The sequence below is a fragment of the Pseudophryne corroboree genome, chromosome 4, assembly GCF_028390025.1.
Source record: "Pseudophryne corroboree isolate aPseCor3 chromosome 4, aPseCor3.hap2, whole genome shotgun sequence".
NCBI classification, from domain to species: domain Eukaryota; kingdom Metazoa; phylum Chordata; class Amphibia; order Anura; family Myobatrachidae; genus Pseudophryne; species Pseudophryne corroboree.
The window spans coordinates 735807806-735829474 of NC_086447.1; the positions used below are offsets into that span (position 1 = coordinate 735807806).

Sequence of the window (21669 nt, forward strand, 5' to 3'; positions counted from 1 at the left end):
TGGGCTGTGGGACAGGAGGGTTAGGGTTAGGCACTAGGGGGAGGGTTAGGGTTAGGCTGCGGGACGGGAGAGTTAGGGTTAGGCACTAGGGGGAGGGTTAGGGATAGGCTTCGGGACGGGAGGGTTAGGCACTAAGGGGAGGGTTAGGCTGTGGGACAGGAGGGTTAGGGTTAGGCACTAGGGGGAGGGTTAGGCTGCGGGATGGGAGGGTTAGGGTTAGGCACTAGGGGGAGGGTTAGGCTACAGGACGGATGAGTTAGGCACCAGGGGGAGGGATAGGGTTAGGCTGCAGGATGGGAGGGTTAGGAACTAGGGGGAGGGTTAGGCTGTGGGACGGAAGGGTTAAGGTTAGGCACTAGGGGGAGGGTTAGGCTGCAGGATGGGAGGGTTAGGGTTAGGCACTAGGGGAGGGTTAGGCTGTGGGACGGAAGGGTTAGGATTAGACATTAGGGCGAGGGTTAGGGATAGGCTGCGGGACGGGAGGGTTAGGGTTAGTTTTAATGTCTCTATATATTAACAAGAGGATTGGTACTTTTATCAATATTGATGGGTTCTTCAGAGATACTGTATATGTGAGAAGTGCCAAGACTGAACAGACCTGTTTGCAGTCCTCAAATCCAGCTCTGTGGTCTAGTTCAGGCACAGCATGAGCATGTGATGGGCTTCCTTCTCCGCTGACTACCTTTGATTTGGCTCCTTCTTGGGGCTGGGCACCGCCCGGTAGGAAGGATCGATGGCTCAGTCCGCCTCCACCTCCTAATCAGGAGCCCGGTGCTTCATCAGACTTAATAGTGTCAGCGCTGCTTTCAGCAACTGAGATCTCCCTCACTATAAATAGCCTCTCCCGACACCCTCCGTCCGACTACACCACAGGCACTCTCACATGTACCTCTTCTGCATCTCAAGAGAGCGCCGCTCCCTCTCCTCACCCTGGCTGTCACTGCATCCCCTAACAGACCGGGGGCACTTCTCTCTGTCCGCAAGCCTCCTTTCTCCCGGCAGGTCGCGTGTCACTCAGCAGCCAGCGTGTGTGAAAGTCACCACACACTGGCTCTGTATAATACTGCAGCTCTGTCTACTGTCACCAATATAGTTCTTTAGTTGTAAATGGTGCAGCGTCTGCATCAACATAGTAATTCCTCCACAAACATCCCCTTCATTGCAGGAGAGGGGCTCCTCTATTTCAGCAGTAACTTTGGGCATGGAATGGGGGACAGTGGAGGAGGTGCCCCCTTCAGGGCTACAGCCCGGCTCCGCTGTCTCCGGTAGTTCCGCCCCTAGTCAGTGCCATTCATTCTAATGGGGCATACACACGGAGCGATTTTTGCCTATTTTCTAAGCGATCTGTCTCGCTCTGTGTGTACACCCCATAGCGATGGCGATGCGCGGTCCCGTGCGTTGCCATCGCCCACTCAGATCTTTAGCACATGCAGGAAAGATCTAGTTAGATCGCCTAGCATGTGCAGAAAGAACACTGGTTAGAACAGATCGCTCAGCACACATCGCTCTGTGTATAGCGATGTCTGCTAAGTGATCTGTGCTAACATAGATCGCTTAGCACACAGCACAAGTCGCCCCGTGTGTATGCCCCCTTAGAAGCACAGTACTAATTATAAGTGTTTGGTAATTATTTAATTTCCTCCATGCAGTACAAATAATTTTATTTTGTCTTGTATTACAGCCAGGACCAAATAAAGGCCAATTGATACTCAAAGTGCAGCCGATCAATGGAACTCCCTCGGCCTCTCCACTGTTTAACTGACAAGATCTTAAGGGTATCTGGATGATAGATCAGAAATGTATAGGCCGACAGTCATTAGGTCGACACTGTATGGTTGACATGCATTAGGTCAAGAGGTATAAAAGGACGACGGATGAAAGGATGACAGTGCCTAAGGTCAACAGATTCAAAAAGTCATCATCAACATGGTCGACACACAAATGATCAACCTTTTTTTGTTTTATTATTTTGTCCCAAATTTAGGATCTGCTTTATTTACTATCCATGCGAATATCTATTGGGAATTAACCTGTCTACCTAGACCATGCTCAAAGTGTGACGAGTGAAGCAAGCCCGCGAGGATATACGTTTCTATTGATGGTGGTCAGATAACAGGAAAGATTTAAGACAAAATAACCCCCGCAAAAAATGTGTCGACCATTTGTGTGTCAACCATTTGTACCTGTCAACTTTAAGCACTATTGAGCTTTCAGCTGTCCAATATTCTACATTTGGGACAAAACAACAACAACAAAAATGTGTTGACCATTTTCATGTCGACCTTTTGTTGATAAATGTCGACCATATGGTGACGACCTAATAACTGTCTACCTAGATTCAATAAGTACTCAAGATAAAATTAGAGTTTGAAAAGCGTATAACTCTTTGCAGTTTTCTTTCAGGCCGGACCCCACAATTATATACATATTTATCTATCTATCTATCTATCTATCTATCTATCTATCTATCTATCTATCTATCTATCTATATATAAAAAAACAAATTGGGTTTTTTGTTTGTTTTTTAGTGATTTAGCACTATATAATCAGTAAGTAATATAAGCAAACTATTTACTTATATCTTTATATTTATTTACATTTTAAAATGTTTTCCACTATATTTTTTAATTGTAAAGGCTTCGATTTTTAACAGTATAAATTCAAAAACAATAGAGGACCATTCAACTAAATCAGAGTATGACACCTAATAGAATGATAGCTAAGGAGAAAGATCCTGTGGTACGCCCCTTTCCTTGGTGCACTAAGCACGTGTTCATTTTGCTTCAGGGTTAATCTAGGGCTGATTACAACCACAGAAAGCACCTCACAAGGATACAGAAAAGACCATTGTCACAATACCAACTGCAGAGTCCAAATGGTCAAAATACAGACAAATCCAGATGGTGAGTAATATGGTTCAGTTTATGGTTGGGGGTTAGGGATAGGCACTAGGGCAGTAGCGCACGCAGGGGGGGTTTCTGGGTACCCAGAAACCCCCCTAATGGACTGAGGAGCAGATTATTAAGCCTGGTGAAGTGATAAAGTGGTAGGCGATAAAGCTCCAGCCAGTCAGCCCCTAACTGTCATTTTTCAAACCCAGCCTGTAACATGGAAGTTAGGAGCTGATTGGCTGGTGCTTTATCACCTTCCAATTTATCACTTTACCAGGCTTAATAAATTTGCCCCTATATTCCTTTTTTAGAGACGGAGACAGCTGTGTCTCCGTCTCAAGAAAAGCCGCAGCTGTGACTGCGATCGCAGCTACCGCTGAGAATGCAGGGAGCTCTTGTCGGCAAAGCTCTCTGCCTACACAGAGGGTCCAGATGCAACAGCAGTTTCATACTGATGTCCTCACCATGCCGTGACTGGCAATGCCCCAACCCCGGGTCTGTGTGCAGTGCACTCTATATGTTTGTTTAAATGTGCGTGGTGTGTTATGTATGTTTGTGTGTGTATTTTGACACAAATTTATAGACACATGTATGTATGTATGTATGTATGGATAGATAGATAGATAGATAGATAGATAGATAGATAGATAGATAGATAAGATATGTATAGGGAGAGAGTTTTTGACAAGACTCCAAGTGCCACCAGATCTCTTCGGACTTTACATATAAGTGTGTGTGTGTGTGTGTGTGTGTGTGTGTGTGTGTGTGTGTGTGTGTGTGTGTACTATATATATATATATATATATATATATATATATATACACATACCTGCCAACTTTTGGATCGCTGAAAGAAGGACTCTTTGCGCGGCGTAGCCGCGCCGGTGCTGAAAAGGGGTGTGACCTGCCAAAAAGGGGGTGTGGCCTCACGTGGATGGCGCGATCACGGCCCACGCCTCCGATTTTCATCACAGTGGGGGCATAGCCAGCGCTCTGTGAGCTGCTGGCCATGGCCCCAGTCCCTCTGCCTCACTGGAATAGACGCTGTGCGCATGCTCACAGCGTCTATTCACCGCTGCTCTGCTCTGAACTGAGCAGAGGGGTGAGTGATAGGGAGCCTCCCAATGCCCCCCCCCCCACCGCGGGACACTGTGGCCCGCGGGAGGGACAGCGGGACAGACCCCAAAAAACGGGACTGTCCCGCGAAAATCGGGACACTTGGGAGGTATGTATATATACACACACAGACCCCCATCCCCACCAGTAAATCCTGCATTTGCCCCTGATCTCTATATGCCTTCATTATATATATATATATATATATATATATATATATAGATAGATAGCGGTGTGGGGATCGGCACTCACAGATTAGGGTATTAGAAATACTTGCTGCGGTGCCCTCTGTAATATATATATATTATTATTATTATTATTATTATTATTGTTATTATTATTATTTTTTAACCCCCATGGAAAAATAAGATTTTACTTACCGGTAAATCTATTTCTCGTAGTCCGTAGAGGATGCTGGGGACTCCGTAAGGACCATTGGGGAGAGACGGGCTCCGCAGGAGACATGGGCACTTTAAGAAATAATTTAGTTCCTGGTGTGCACTGGCTCCTCCCTCTCTGCCCTTCCTCCAGACCTCAGTTAGAGAACTGTGCCCAGAGGAGATGGACAGTACGAGGAAAGGATTTTTGTTAATCCAAGGGCAAGATTCATACCAGCAACACCAATCACACCGTATAACTTGTGATAACAATCCAGTAAACAGTATGACAATAACATAGCATCAGTTCACGCCCGATGCAACAATAACGTAACCCTTATTGAAGCAATAACTATATACAAGTATTGCAGAAGAAGTCCGCACTTGGGACGGGCGCCCAGCATCCTCTACGGACTACGAGAAATAGATTTACCGGTAAGTAAATTCTTATTTTCTCTATCGTCCTAGAGGATGCTAGGGACTCCGTAAGGACCATGGGGATTATACCAAAGCTCCCAAACGGGCGGGAGAGTGCGGATGACTCTGCAGCACCGATTGAGCAAACATGAGGTCCTCCTCAGCCAGGGTATCAAACTTATAGAATTTTGCAAAGGTGTTTGTACCCGACCAAGTAGCAGCTCGACACAGCTGTAGTGCCGAGACCCCTCGGGCAGCCGCCCAAGAAGAGCCCACTTTCCTAGTGGAATGGGCCTTGATCGATTTAGGTAACGGCAATCCTGCCGTAGAATGCGCCTGCTGAATCGTGTTACAGATCCAGCGAGCAAGAGTCTGCTTTGAAGCAGGGCCGCCAAGTTTGTTAGCTGCATACAGAACAAACAGTGCTTCTGTTTTTCTGACTCTAGCCGTCCTGGCTACGTAAATTTTCAAAGCCCTAACCACAACAAGGTACCCTGTTCGGGCATGGCAACCTATTGTGGTGCCTGTGGCTACATGGGACTTAGAATCCTCTAAGTCCCGTGTAGCCACAGGCACCACAATAGGTTGGTTCATATGAAAGGATGAAACCACTTTTGGCAGGAACTGAGGACGTGTCCGCAATTCCGATCTATCCATATGGAAAACCAGATAGGGGCTTTTATGTGATAAAGCCGCTAATTCCGACACTCGCCTAGCCGAAGCCAGGGCTAATAACATGACCACCTTCCAAGTGAGATATTTCAACTCCACCGTTTTCAGTGGTTCAAACCAGTGTGACTTTAGGAAGCCCAAGACCACATTAAGGTCCCAGGGCGCCACCGGAGGCACAAACGGAGGCTGAATATGCAGTACTCCCTTAACAAACGTCTGAACTTCTGGGAGAGAAGCCAATTCTTTTTGATAGAAAATGGATAGGGCCGAAATCTGGACCTTAAGGGAGCCTAATTTAAGGCCCAAATCCACTCCAGTTTGTAGGAAGTGAAGGAAACGGCCCAGATGGAATTCTTCCGTAGGAGCATTCCTGGCCTCACACCAAGAAACATATCTTCGCCATATACGGTGATAATGTTTTGCTGTTACTTCCTTCCTAACCTTTATCAGCGTAGGGATAACCTCAACCGGAATACCTTTTTCCGCTAGGATCCGGCGTTCAACCGCCATGCCGTCAAACGCAGCCGCGGTTAGTCTTGGAACAGACAGGGACCCTGTTGCAACAGGTCCTGCCTTAGAGGAAGAGGCCACGGATCTTCCGTGAGCATTTCCTGTAGATCTGGATACCAGGTCCGTCGTGGCCAATCTGGAACAACGAGGATTGTTCTCACTCCTTTTCTTCTTACTATTCTCAACACCTTTGGTATGAGAGGAAGAGGAGGAAATACATAGACGGACCGGAACACCCACTGTGTCATGAGGGCGTCTACCGCTACTGCCTGAGGGTCTCTTGACCTGGCGCAATACAGCTTTTTGTTGAGGCGGGACGCCATCATGTCTATCTGTGGCAGTTCCCACTGACTCACAATCTGTGCAAAGACTTCTGGATGAAGTCCCCACTCTCCCGGGTGTAGGTCGTGTCTGCTGAGGAAGTCTGCTTCCCAGTTGTCCACTCCCGGAATGAACACTGCTGACAGTGCACTTACATGATTCTCTGCCCAGCGAAGAATCCTGGTGGCTTCCGTCATTGCCGCTCTGCTCCTTGTGCCGCCTTGGCGGTTTACATGAGCTACTGCGGTGATGTTGTCTAACTGGATCAGAACTGGTTGGTCGCGAAGTAAGGCCTCCGCTTGACGTAGGGCGTTGTATATGGCCCTTAGTTCCAGGATGTTGATGTGCAGACAAGTCTCTTGACTTGACCAAAGACCCTGGAAATTTCTTCCCTGTGTGACTGCTCCCCCACCGCGGAGGCTTGCGTCCGTGGTCACCAGGATCCAATCCTGAATGCCGAATCTGTGGCACTCGAGAAGGTGAGCACTCTGCAGCCACCACAGGAGTGACACCCTGGCCCTGGGGGACAGGGTGATCAACCGATGCATCTGTAGATGTGATCCGGACCACTTGTCCAACAGATCCCATTGGAAAGTCCTCGCATGGAACCTGCCAAAGGGAATGGCCTCGTATGAGGCCACCATCTTTCCCAGGACTCGAGTGCAATGATGCACGGACACCTGTCTTGTTTTCAAAAGGTTCCTGACCAGAGTCATAAGTTCCTGGGCTTTTTCTATCGGAAGATAAACCCTTTTCTGGGTCGTGTCCAGAATCATGCCCAAGAAGGGCAGACGAGTCGTAGGAACCAACTGCGACTTTGGGATATTGAGAATCCAGCCGTGTTGTTGTAACACTTTCAGTGAAAGAGATACGCTGTTCATCAACTGCTCTCTTTATCTCGCTTTTATGAGGAGATCGTCCAAGTACGGGATAATTGTGACACCCTGCTTGCGCAGGAGCACCATCATTTCCGCCATTACCTTGGTGAAAATCCTCGGAGCCGTTGAGAGACCAAACGGCAACGTCTGAAATTGGTAATGACAGTCCTGTACCGCAAATCTTCGGTACGCCTGATGAGGTGGATAAATGGGGACATGAAGGTACGCATCCTATATGTCCAGTGACGCCATAAAATCCCCCCCTTCCAGGCTGGCGATGACCGCTCTTAGGGATTCCATCTTGAACTTGAACCTCTTCAAGTATAGGTTCAGAGATTTTAAATTCAATATGGGTCTTACCGAACCGTCCGGTTTCGGAACCACAAACATGGTCGAATAATACCCCCTTCCCTGTTGAAGGAGGGGAACCTCGACCACCACCTGCTGAAGATACAATTTTTGTATTGCATTTAACACTATCTCCCTCTCTAGGGGGGAAGACGGTAGGGCCGATTAGAAAAACCGTTGAGGAGGCACCTCTTCGAATTCCAGCTTGTAACCCTGAGACACAATTTCTATTGCCCAGGGATCCACCTGGGAGTGAACCCACATGTGGCTGAAATTCCGAAGACGCGCCCCCACTGGCCCCGACTCCGCCAGTGGAGCCCCAGCGTCATGCGGTGGATTTTGCAGAGGCCGGGGAGGACTTCTGTATCCTGGGAACTAGATGTATTGTGCAGCTTTTTTCCTCTGCCCCTCCCTCTGGCAAGAAAGGATGCACCTCGGACTTTCTTGTTTCTTTGTGAACGAAAGGACTGCATTTGATAATGCGGTGCTCTCTTAGGCTGTGAGGGAACATAAGGCAAAAAATTTGACTTTCCAGCCGTAGCTGCGGAGACCAGGTCCGATCAGTGGCGGATCTAGACTTAACTTTTAGGGGGGGCGGTTTAAGAATTATGACTCCTCCCCCTAATCATAGCCCCTCCCACTTAGTAATGCCCTTCCCGTTCGCTTCTAAAATTTCCTATTGTTGCCATTACTAATAAAATGTTGCCAGTTAGTGGAGAGAATAATAAAATGAGATAATAACCGCGCTTATGTTTGTAATTAGCAGCTCCCTATAATAAAAATAACAATAAACACTAAAAAGGGGAGCGCTTGATTAGATTTGCATAATGAATTGAACGCACATACCTGTAAAAAGAAATTTTTTTTGGTTAATATAAAATGTTTAAGCTCTTCTTTGAAGAAGTGGTGGAACAGAGATAATTGATATTATTTGTGAATCAATTGTAATTTGCCGGACAGTTCTTTCCCACGGGTAACACTATCCCTGCTGTCCCTAATACCTTTTACGGCTTGTTGTTTGTAGCCTCGGCGTGCATCAGCGTGCACCACGGGTATCGCTTGTCCCGTCTCTCCCGTTGTGACGGAGCTTGTGAGTCTCACAAGCTCCGCCCCCTCAGACTACACGAGGAGCTGCTGCTGCTGCATGAAGCCTGGTAATTCAACCTGTTCTATCTCAGTGTTGAAACTTCGATGGTGCAGAAACGGAGAATATTGGATCAGTGAACGCTAACACTGATATGCTGAGACGCTTCTAAACAGGCACGCCGCAAGAGCACTACGGAGCCGGAGTAGCCGTCACAACGGGAGAGACGGGACAAGCGATACCCGTGGTGCACGCTGATGCACGCCGAGGCTACAAACAACAAGCCGTAAAAGGTATTAGGGACAGCAGGGATAGTGTTACCCGTGGGAAAGAACTGTCCGGCAAATTACAATTGATTCACAAATAATATCAATTATCTCTGTTCCACCACTTCTTCAAAGAAGAGCTTAAACATTTTATATTAACCAAAAAAAAATTCTTTTTACAGGTATGTGCGTTCAATTCATTATGCAAATCTAATCAAGCGCTCCCCTTTTTAGTGTTTATAGTTAGTGGAGAGAACCCTGCGCACTGGTGATACAGACTGGCGAATCACCATTCCTACCATCAGAGGTGGTAGAGGCTAAGACAGTAGGGCAATTTAAACATGCATGGGATAGACATAAGGATATTCTTACAAAGAAATAAGGATCAGATAAGGTTAGAGATAAAAATAATGTAAAAAAAAAAAAAAGGGGCAGACTAGATGGGCCAAGTGGTTCTTATCTGCCGACAAATTCTGTTTCTACAGCACACAGAATGAGCCGAAATTCACATTATAGCACACTGTATGAGCTGAAATTCACAATGTAGCACACAGTATGATCTGAAATTCACATTATAGCACAGTGAATGAGCCGAAATTCAGATTGTAGCACACTGAATGAGCTGAAATTCACATTATAGCACACTGTATGAGCCGACATTCACATCATAGCATGCAGAATGAGCCAAAATTCTGATCCTAAATGCACATCATAGCACGCAGAATGATCCGAAATGCACATCATAGCACGCAGAATGATCCGAAATGCACATCATAGCACGCAGAATGATCCGAAATGCACATCATAGCACGCAGAATGATCCGAAATTCACATCATAGCACGCAGAATGATCCTAAATGCACATTATAGCACACTGAATGATCCTAAATGCACATTATAGCACTCTGAATGATCCTAAATGCACATTATAGCACACTGAATGATCCTAAATGCACATTATAGCACACTGAATGATCCTAAATGCACACTATAGCACGCAGAATGATCCTAAATGCACACTATAGCACGCAGAATGATCCTAAATGCACATTATAGCACACTGAATGATCCTAAATGCACATTATAGCACGCAGAATGATCCTAAATGCACATCATAGCACACTGAATGATCCTAAATGCACATTATAGCACGCAGAATGATCCTAAATGCACATTATAGCACACTGAATGATCCTAAATGCACATTATAGCACACAGAATGATCCTAAATGCACATTATAGCACACTGAATGATCCTAAATGCACATTATAGCACACAGAATGATCCTAAATGCACATTATAGCACACTGAATGATCCTAAATGCACATTATAGCACACTGAATGATCCTAAATGCACATTATAGCACACTGAATGATCCTAAATGCACATTATAGCACACTGAATGATCCTAAATGCACATTATAGCACTCTGAATGATCCTAAATGCACATTATAGCACACTGAATGATCCTAAATGCACATTATAGCACACTGAATGATCCTAAATGCACATTATCACACTGAATGATCCTAAATGCACATTATAGCACACTGAATGATCCTAAATGCACATTATAGCACACTGAATGATCCTAAATGCACATTATAGCACACTGAATGATCCTAAATGCACATTATAGCACACTGAAGGATCCTAAATGCACATTATAGCACACAGAATGATCCTAAATGCACATTATAGCACAGTGTATGAGGCGAAATTCACACACACACACACACACCTGACAGACACACACTCACACACACACACCTGACAGACACACACTCACACACACACACACACACACACACACCTGACAGACACACACTCACACACACACACACCTGACAGTGAATGGAGCCTGAGGCCGGGTCCCGCCGCGGTATTGGGAACGGGGTGGAGAGCTGTGCAGCGCGGCGGGGGACGAGGAGAGAGAGAGAGCGTCCTGACGCGCGTACAGGGAGGAGGGGGCGTGGTAAAAACAGAGGCCGCTGTACCCATGTCGGGACGCTCTCTCTCTCTCCCCTTCCCCCGCCGCGCTGCACCGCTCTCCACCCCGTTCCCACCACCGCAGCGGGACCCGGCCTCCATCCCGGTGCCGGTACATGTAGGGGGGGCGTTCGCCCTAATCGCCCCCCGCTAAATCCGCCACTGGGTCCGATAGACCTTCACCGAACAATTCCTCACCCCTGTAAGGTAAAACCTCCATATGCCGTTTTGAGTCAGCATCACCTGGCCATTGCCGAGTCCACAGGACCCTTCTGGCAGAAATTGACATAGCGTTTATTCTAGAACCCAGCAGACTAATGTCTCTTTGAGCATCTCTCATATAAAGGACAGCGTCTTTAATATGCCCCAGGGTCAATAAAACAGTATCCATATCTAGGGTATCAAACTCCTCTGATAAGGTATCAGTCTATGCCGCTACTGCACTACAGACCCAGGCCGACGCGATTGCCGGTCTGAGCAAGGTACCTGAATGTGTATAAATGGACTTCAGGGTACCCTCCTGTTTGCGATCAGCAGCATCCTTGAGGGTAGCCGTATCCTGGGACGGCAGGGCTACCTTTTTGGATAAGCGAGTTAAAGCTTTGTCCACCCTAGGGGAGGATTCCCACCGTAACCTGTCCGTTGGCGAGAAAGGATACACCATAAGAATCCGTTTGGAAATCTGCAATTTTTTATCTGGAGATTCCCAAGCTTTTTCACATAACTCATTCAGTTCGTGTGAGGGGGGAAAAGTTACCTCAGGTTTCTTTCCCTTATACATATAAACCCTTGTGTCAGGGACAGGGGTTTCCTCTGTGATGTGCAAAACCTCCTTAATTGCTATAATCATATATCGGAGTGATTTAGCCAACTTTGGCTGTAACTTTGCATCATCGTAATCGACACTGGAGTCAGAATCCATGTCGGTATCTGTGTCAACAATTTGGGATAGTGGGCGCTTATGAGACCCCGACGGTCCCTGCGACATAGGATCAGGCACGGGTTGAGACCCTGACTGTCCCAATGCATCAGCCTTGTCTAATCTTTTATGCAAAGAATTAACATTATCATTTAAAACCTTCCACATATCCATCCAATCAGGTGTCGGCGCCGTCGGCGGAGACACCACATTCATTTGCTCCCGCTCCTCTCCCACATAGCCTTCCACATCAGACATGTCGACACAAGCATACCGACACACCACACACACAGGGAATGTCCTTTCTGAAGACAGTTCCCCCACAAGGCCCTTTGGAGAGACAGAGAGAGAGTATGCCAGCACACACCCCAGCGCTATATAACCCAGGAATAACACAGTAACTTAATGTTAACCCAGTAGCTGCTGTTAATATACTTTTTTGCGCCTAGTTATGTGCCCCCCCTCTCTTTTCAACCCTCTTCTACTGTGTATCAGCAGGGGAGAGCCTGGGGAGCTTCCTCTCAGCGTGCTGTGGAGAAAAAATGGCGCTGGTGAGTGCTGAGGGAGAAGCCCCGCCCCCTCGGCGGCGGGCTTCTGTCCCGCTTAAATTTTATTTCTTTGGCAGGGGCTCCTACATATATACAGTGCCCAGCTGTATATATGTGTTTATTTGCCAGAATGAGGTCCCAAATGCTGCCCAGGGCGCCCCCCCCGCCCTGCACCCTAACAGTGACCGGAGTATGTGTAGGTGTGTGGAGCAATGGCGCACAGCTGCAGTGCTGTGCGTTACCTCCAGTGAAGATCACGAAGTCTTCTGCCGCCTGTGAAGTCTTCTTGCTTCTCATACTCACCCGGCTTCAGTTTTCCGGCTCTGCGAGGGGGACGGCGGCGCGGCTCTGGGACGGACGGCGAGGGTGAGATCCTGCGTACCGATCCCTCTAGAGCTAATGGTGTCCAGTAGCCTAAGAAGCAGGACCTAGCTTCAGAGAGTAGGGCTACTTCTCTCCCCTCAGTCCCACGATGCAGGGAGTCTGTTGCCAGCAGAGCTCCCTGAAAATAAAAAACCTAACAAAAAACTTTCTATCAGCAAACTCAGGAGAGCTCACTAAAAAGCACCCAGCTCCTCTGGGCACAGAATCAAACTGAGGTCTGGAGGAGGGGCAGAGAGGGAGGAGCCAGTGCACACCAGGAACTAAATTCTTTCTTAAAGTGCCCATGTCTCCTGCGGAGCCCGTCTCTCCCCCATGGTCCTTACAGAGTCCCCAGCATCCTCTAGGACGTTAGAGAAAATCCTGCGTTTGTCACTGCAGGGAGAGGGATATAATTATGCTGTGGGAGGGGATGGTTAGGGTTAGGCTGCGGTCGGGGACGGTTAAGGTTAGGCTGTCGAAGGGGATGGTTAGAGGTAGGCTGTAGGAGAAGGGGGCCCCCCGTGTTAGGGTTAGAATACGCATTAAAATTTGCCAGGATTTTGATCCTCAGGATTCCATTGCCAATACTGTGCCTGTCAAATGGAGACTGCTGGGAGATCATACCCAACGCCTCCCAACTGCCCTGATTTTGGTAGTATAGTCCTGGATTATACAACTCAAAAGGAACAGAGTTCACACAGAAGTATGTTTAATCCAAAAGTGATGTTTTTGAGGGCGTACTGGGGTGTGGTTATGATAGATCCACATTTTACTCGTTTAAAAAGTGAGAGATACAACTAACCATGTCACTAAAATATATCATAATAAAGTGGGCAGAGAAACAAAATATCTGACCGGGAGTCTTACCTCAGAATTCAGAGGCCAGGAAGAGATGTCTAATGTTGTGACTTCAGTTTCCATTCTTGTTCTCTGGTCAAGCGCTCTCTGTAGATCAGGGCAGTTACAGACTGTGTCTGACATCTTCTGGCATCAAGACCACACTAATCAGAGCCTTACAAAAGAAGAAAAGTCTTAAAAAATAGCACATATAAAATCTTAATAATGTAAAAGCAACGAAATCTAAGTATTATCTGCAAGTGATTAAGAAATATAAATGGTAAGTCATACATTGCTACAACCAAGGCTACCATTAGAAATGCGAGGTCCCAACATGAAGAGGAGATGTGCCCACCCCCAATGAAACCTTTTGGGCACGATACAGATGGTGTGCCACAGACGATGGTGAAGATGGCGTGACACCATGTTGTGGGCAAGGCATTGTACCTGTCCCTCCCAACCCTTTAATAACAATTTATATCATTTTTAAATATTCCAGCAAGGACCAAGATGTCTGGAACAAAGCTGCCTTTATAATGTAACCACAACAGACAAAGGGCATTGTTAGAAAAACTCAGTTGCAAAAAGTCTGCAGGTTCTACAGAGTCACGTCATCATAACTAATAATTCCTTGCATGTAGCGAGTGAATAAATCTGCCAGCTTTTTCTGTTAAAGATGTTTATCTAAGTTGACAGTGACATTGGCAAGGGAGATTTTCTGAAGATGTAATACTGATGTATTAACTGTAGACCAGACTGGCTGTGGGCTGTTAAACACGCAGACAGAACCAGGCAAGTTCTACATGCATGACTGGCAGAGGTGTGCTACTCACTCTGCTCCCCCTAATCCCTTACAGAAACAGCTAGAAACATTTGTGCATAACTAGTGTAAATTATAAAATACAAATAATAGCAAGAGCAAAGGAAAACCTCTCATTTACACTTTTACTGTAAGAAAAATTAAATTTGTAAATAATTCCATGCAGTTACTGGAGCCTCATTATAGGTATATCACAAATGGGCATACTGTATGTATGCTGGCAGAACACTAGGTATAGCTGATCCATATTCCGTATAAATAGTCTTTCTCTTACGCCCTAGAGGATGCTGGGGTCCATATTAGTACCATGGGTATAGACGGGTCCACCAGGAGCCACTGGCACTTTAAGAATTTAACATTGTGGGCTGGCTCCTCCCTCTATGCCCCTCCTTCCAGACTCAATATAGAAAATGTGCCCGGAGGAGCCGGTCACAGCTAAGGGGAGCTCTACAGAGCTTCTTTAGTAATGTTTATTTTAGAGTTTTTTATTTTACAGGGAGGCTACTGGCAACAGCCTCCCTGCATCGAAGGACTGAGAAGGGGGGAGCAGTGTCTGCCCTGCGGGGTCTGAGCCATTGTCTCCGCTGACTGGACACTGAGCTCCAGAGGCGATAGATCGCTCCCCGACGCAGGGGAACGCTCACCCCAGCAGCATGCCGCCACCCCCTTGTAGAGCTGAAGCGTGGCGAGTGAGTCATCGGCTCCCTAACAAGCAGGGAGCCGATGTGAAGATGGTGGCTACAGGGTAGGAGCGCAGTACTAACTGCGCTCTGGGGGCTCAGCGGTACTTGGTGCAGCGCTGTGAGGGGCACTCTGAGCCGGCGCCTTGACCCTACACTGACCAGAAAGCCTGTTGGGGTCCTCGGATCTCAGCCAGCACAAAATCCTCAGGCCAGTATAATCTTGGAAGACAGAGCCATTAAAGGGGCGGAGCTTCTCCTCAGAGCGGACCCAGCAGCGTTCAGCACCATTTTCCTGCCTGCAGACACGCTGCCAATGGAAGAACAGTCCCTCCAGAGCAACTCCAGTTATCTGTATGGTACCAGGGGGTTGTAGTAGGAAGGGGAGGCTGTGTATAGACTGTGTCACCTATTAAGAGACACAGTCAATGCTGGTTAAGGGTCTCCCTATACCTATATAGTGCTGTGTGTGGGTTGGCTCCAATCTCTGTGTCTCTCTGCCATTCTTGGGGGGGGGGGGGGGGACGGACTCTGTTTGCCCTGTACCCTGTGTGTAGTGTGTATGTGGGGTGTGTGGGGTGTACAAGCAAACATGTCTAGAGACTCTGACTCATATGCTGCAGAGGATTTATCTTCTCAGGAAGATCCCATCCCATGTAACAGGATTGCACTGTTGTAGTGCAGATCCCAGCTAGAGGACAGGAGTGGATAGCCTCTCTTAGGGGGGCTATTTCTCAGATTTCTGAAAGGGTTGCAAGGACTGAGCATGCAACTCAGGTATTGTAGTCCTCTATGGCAATATGGTCTGATACTGCTCCCTCTGGGCCCCCTGTGGTACATTCTCACAAACGTGCTCTTGCCCAGATTATGCAGGATGACACGAATACCGATTCTAACACAGCAGACGGTGATGGGGATGTGACGCGGGGTATGGCATCACTTGCTAAGGGGGTGCAGTTGATGATTGAGGCCATGCGGGATGTGTTACATATTTCTGACACGCCTCCTGAGCAGGTTGAGGAGGCTTTTTTCACAGATCGTAAGAAAGCCCCTCACCTTCCCGGCATCTAAGAAATTAAATGCTATATTTGAAAAAGCCTGGGAAAACCCGGAGAAAAAATTCCAGATCCCTAAAAAGGTTCTGGTTGCTTTTCCCTTCCCGGAATACGAAAAAAATGGGAGTCCCCGCCTATAGTTGACGCCTCTGTCTCCAGGCTGTCAAAACAGGTGGTCTTACCTGTCGCGGGATCTACCGCATTGAAAGACCCGGCAGATCGCAAAGTGGATGCTACGCTCAAATCCATATACACGGCTTCAGGGGCTATTCTGCGGCCTACTATTGCTTGTGCATGGATTTCTAAAGCTATAGCAAAGTGGTCAATCACTCTGCAGGAGGACTTGACTACGATGGATAAAGGTGATGTTGATTTATTTTTACGTAACATACAGGATTCTGCAGGGTTCCTGGTAGAATCCATGAAGGATCTGGGTTCCATGGCTGCCGGGATCTCCTCCATGTCCATCTCGGCTCGCAGGGGTCTCTGGCTGCGCCAATGGTCTGCGGATGCGGAATACAGGAAAAGTGTGGAGAGCCTACCCTATACAGGTCAGGCTCTGTTTGGGGAGGAGCTGGATGCGTGGATTGCCACGGCTATCGTGGGTAAGTCTTCTTTTCTCCCCTCAGCTGCACCGGCTACAAAGAAGCCTTTTACTCCCAACACGTCACAGTCCTTTCGGCCCGCTAGACCTAGAAAGACAAAGCCCTCTCACACCTTCTTTAGAGGTGGTCGTGCCAAATCCAAAAAACCTGCCCCCGCAGGTTCCCAGGACCAGAAGCCTGCTTCTGGTACCTCAAAGTCCTCAGCATGATGGTGGACCGCACAGCCTGGAGGTAGGTAAGGTGGGAGAAAGACTCCGGCATTTCAGCTACGTCTGGGTGTCGTCTGGCCTGGACCCTTGGATACAGGATATTGTGTCCCGGGGGTACAGGCTAGAGTTTCAAACTCTCCCACCTCACCGATTCTTCAAATCAGGCTTGCCGGCAAAGCCAGGGATATTCTACTGGACGCTATCTGAAAATGGAAATGGATGTGTCCGAGGTCATTGTTCCAGTTCCACCTCGTCAGCTGAACAAAGGCTACTATTCGAACCTGTTTGTGGTACCGAAGCCGGATGGTTCGGTCAGGCCAATTCTGAACTTGAAATCATTGAACCCTTATCTCAGGGACTTCAAATTCAAAATGGAGTCTCTGAGAGCAGTTATCTCAGGACTGATGGAGGAGGAGTTCCTGGTGTCCCTGGACATCAAAGATTCGTACCTCCACATTCCCATTTGGTCGCCGAATCAGGCTTACCTCAGGTTGCACTTATAGACGATCACTATCAGTTTCAGACACTGCCGTTCGGTCTCTCCACGGCACCAATGGTCTTCACCAAGGTGATGGCAGAGATGATGGTTCTCCTCCGCAAACAGGGGGGGAACATAATTCCATATCTAGACAATCTGCTGATCAAGGCATCGTCCAGGGAGAAGTTGTTAAGATCCATTGCTTTCACGACACATCTGCTCAAGGAGCTTGGTTGGATCCTGAACCTTCCAAAGTCTCATCTGGAGCCGACAAGGAGGCTGTCTTTCCGGGCGATAATCCTCGACACGGAGGTGCAGAGGGTGTTTCTACCAGTGGAGAAAGCGTTGGTGATTCAAACAATGGTCCGGGATGTCTTGAAGCCTGCTCGGGTATCGGTTTATCAGTACATCCGCCTTCTGGGGAAGATGGTTGCCTCCTACGAGGCTCTGCAGTACGGAAGGTTTCATGCTCGATCCTTTCAACTGGATCTCTTGGACCAGTGGTCGGGATCTCACCTACATATGCACCAGAGGATATGTCTGTCACCGAAAGCCAGGATTTCGCTCCTCTGGTGGCTACATCTACCACACCTTCTGGAGGGCCAAAGGTTAGGAGTTCAGGACTGGATCCTTCTAACCACGGATGCAAGTCTAAGAGGTTGGGGAGCAGTCGCTCAGGGGGAAACCTTCCAAGGAAGGTGGTCAAGTCAAGAATCCCTTCTCCCGATAAACATCCTGGAGCTAAGAACCGTATACAACAGCCTTCTTCAAGCACCACACCTTCTGCAGGATCGGGCTGTTCAGGTGCAGTCGGACAACGTGACCACAGTGGCCTACATAAATCGACAAGGCGGAACAAAGAGAAGGGCTGCAATGTCAGAGGTGACAAGAATCCTCTTCTGGGCAGAAAGGCACACTGTGGCGATGTCAGCAATCTTCATTCCGGGAGTAGACAACTATGAAGCGGACTTCCTCAGCAGACCTGATCTCCATCCAGGGGAGTGGGGCCTCCACCCGTAGGTGTTCAAGGAGGTAACTGGTTGGTGGGGGGTTCCTCACATAGACATTGTGGCCTCCCGCCTCAACAAGAAGCTCCGGAGGTATTGTTCCAGGTCAAGAGACCCACAGGCAGTGGCGGTGGACACACTAGTAACACCATGGGTGTTCACGTCAGTGTATGTGTTTCCTCCACTTCCTCTAATTCCAAAAGTTCTACAACTTGTAAAAAGAAAAAAGGTTCTGGCAATCCTCATTGCTCCAGACTGGCCAAGGAGGGCTTGGTACGTGGATCTGCTGGATCTACTGCTGGAAGATCCAAGGCCTCTGCCGCTTCGACAGGATCTTCTACTACAGGGGCCATCGTATTTGGAAAAAGTATGTGTCTTGGTGTGAATCCAAGAAGTTTCCTGCGGTGGAGTTTCAACTTGGATGGTTTCTCCTTTTTCTGCAAGCAGGTGTGGATATGGACCTGAGATTGGGCTCCATCAAGGTCCAGATTTTGGCCTTATCCATTTTCTTCCAGAAACAATTGGCTGTCCTCCCTGAGGTTCAGACCTTTTTGAAAGGGGTTCTGCACATCCAGCCTCCCTTTGTGGCGCCAACGGCACCCTGGGATCTTGATGTGGTGTTGCAGTTCCTGCAATTGGATTGGTTTGAGCCTCTACAGGAGGCTGAAATCAAGTTTCTCACGTGGAAGGCGGTCACTTTGTAGGCCTTAGCTTCTGCTCAACGTGTGTCGGAATTGTGGGCTTTGTCCGGTAAAAGTTCCTATCTGGTCTTCCATGAAGATAGGGCGGAACTCAGGACTTGTCAACAGTTCCTTCCTAAGGTTGTATCGGCTTTTCATATCAACCAACCTATTGTGGTGCCAGTTGCTACTGACTCCTCATTTGCTTCAAAGGCCTTGGATGTTGTGAGGACTTTGAAGATTTATGTGAAGAGGACTGCTAGTCTTAGGAAATTTGACTCTCTGTTTGTCCTCTATGATCACAAGAAAATTGGGTGTCCTGTTTCTAAGCAGTCGATTTCTCACTGGACTAGAATCACCATCCAGCATGCCTATTCTAAGGCAGGATTGCCGTGTCCCAAATCGGTTAAGGCCCATTCTACTTGTAAAGTGGGTTCTTCCTGGGCGGCTGCCTGGGGTGTCTTGGCCTTACAGCTTTGCCGAGCAGCTACTTGGTCTGGTTCGAACACATTTGCTAAGTTTTACAAGTTCGATACTTTGGCCTCTGATGACCCCAAGTTTGGTCAAGCAGTTCTGCAGGAGCCTGCACGCTCTACCTCCCGTTCTGGGATCTTTGGTACATCCCCATGGTACTAATATGGAACCCAGCATCATCTAGGACAGGCTTTTTAAACCAGTGTGCCGTGGCACACTAGTATGCCGCGAGCAGTTGCAAGGTGTGCCGCGGAGCCAGAGAAGCTTCCTGCACCTTCAGAGTGAACTGTTGGCCCGGGCTCTTCTTAGAGGATTAGTCGTGCTGATATCAAAGGTCACGGTCGCCACGTCTCACCACCCAGCCAGCCCACCCGCCTGCATACACATCTTCCAGGTCCTGCCTGCATACACAGCTTTTCTTGCCCACCCACATCCACACCTGCCCGCTGCTCAGTATTTGCAGCACTCCACTATGAACAACCCCCGCCACTGAGGGACAGGGAGGAGGACAGCTGACCGATAGGGGCTAATATTTGTTATTTTATTTCTCCTGTGGGGAACAATAGGATTTATGTGGGGAGAATAAGGATTAATAGGGGGAACAATGTGAATAATTCATGTGGGGAGCAATAGGATTTATGTGGGGAGCAATGTGATTGTTTTTTCTGTGGAGGCCAATGTACTGTATGTGTGGATTTTTTTTTACTATGAGGGCCAATGTGTGTTTTGTTTTGTTTTTCTGTGGGGAACTGATGGTGTGCCTTGGCAATTTTAAAATATTGTTCGGTGTGCCGCAAGTAAAAGAAGGTTGAAAATCACTGCTCTAGGACATAAGAGAAAATAGGATTTTAATTACCTACCGGTAAATCCTTTTCTCGTAGTCCGTAGAGGATGCTGGGTGCCCACTCAGCGTTTCTTTATCCTGCAGTGGTTATTTAGTTCAGTACTGCCTGGTTCCTAGGTAAGTTCTGCGTTTTTTACTGTTTCAGTACTATTTCAGCTGCCGCTGAGTTTGTCCGGCATGTTGGCCGGATTTGGCTTGTTGTGTGAGCTGGTATGAATCTCGCCACTATCTGTGTATTTCCTTCTCTCGAAGTATGTCGTCTCCTCGGGCACAGTTTCTAGACTGAGTCTGCTAGGAGGGGCATAGAGGGAGGAGCCAGCCCTCACTTAAACTCTTAAATGGCACCTGGTGGACCCGTCTATACCCATAGTCCTAATATGGACCCCAGCATCCTCTACGAACTACGAGAAAAGGATTTACCGGTAGGTAATTAAAATCCTATTTTTATCATTTCAGTGAATGTTGTGTATGCTGTCTACTGAATGGGCTGTGTTTTATTAGAAAATGACTAAAGGCCAGTACTGACGGGGAGATTTCCCCAGAGATGTGTGCTGAGCGATCTAGCACAGACTGCTCAGCACACATCTCTCCTTCCGCTCAGCACAGCGTGATGTGTGCTGAGCGAGGGGGGGGGGGGGGTGCTCATTTCACCCAGCGGTGAAATGAGCGACCTGCTAAATTGTACCCTGCATGTAGGACAATCTAGCACCGGCTATAGCGATGCGTGGGACCGCGCATCGCTATCGCTGTAGGGGATACACACGGAGATATCCGTGCCTAACTTCTAAGAAATCTAGTCAGATAGCTTAGAATTTAAGCACTGATCTCTCAGTGTGTACCCCCCTTTACTTTGGAAACGAAGGGCCTAATTCAGCTTCAGTTGTAGTTTTGTGAAAAATCTCAAAACTACAATTCCTTTCTTTAAGATGCCGTCCAGAACAGGGCAAGGCCGCTCCGCATCCTGGGTCCTGCCCCCATTTCCCCCCCCCCGCTAACATGCGAGTGCAGAGTCACAGCAGCTGCGTGTGACGTCATGCAGCCGCTGCGGTCTGCCCCTCCAACGTTCCGGACACACCTCCATTGTCCTGGACCGTGCCCCTAAAATGGGGCATTGAGGCCAACAAAGCACGGTGTTGACACCACATTCCCGCCCCCCACCAGTTCTTAGACTGCCATCGCCTGCATCGCAGTTTAGGACCTTGCACATGCGTGCACCGTTGTGTGCGCATGCACAGAAGCGCTGAAATCGCTATTTCAGCACTTTTGCGTCTGACCCTG

The 21669-nt window shown here is 48.0% G+C and overlaps 1 long non-coding RNA gene across 2 annotated transcripts in view; it reads right to left on the minus strand.

The window, feature by feature from the left end:
• LOC134910261 (uncharacterized) overlaps positions 1-21669 on the minus strand; it is a 1286324-nt gene that overhangs the window by 733783 nt on the left and 530872 nt on the right. For both annotated transcript variants that reach the window (XR_010176155.1, XR_010176156.1), the window contains exon 5: positions 13570-13714. This is a non-coding gene — a long non-coding RNA (uncharacterized LOC134910261). The remainder of the gene's footprint in view (positions 1-13569; positions 13715-21669) is intronic.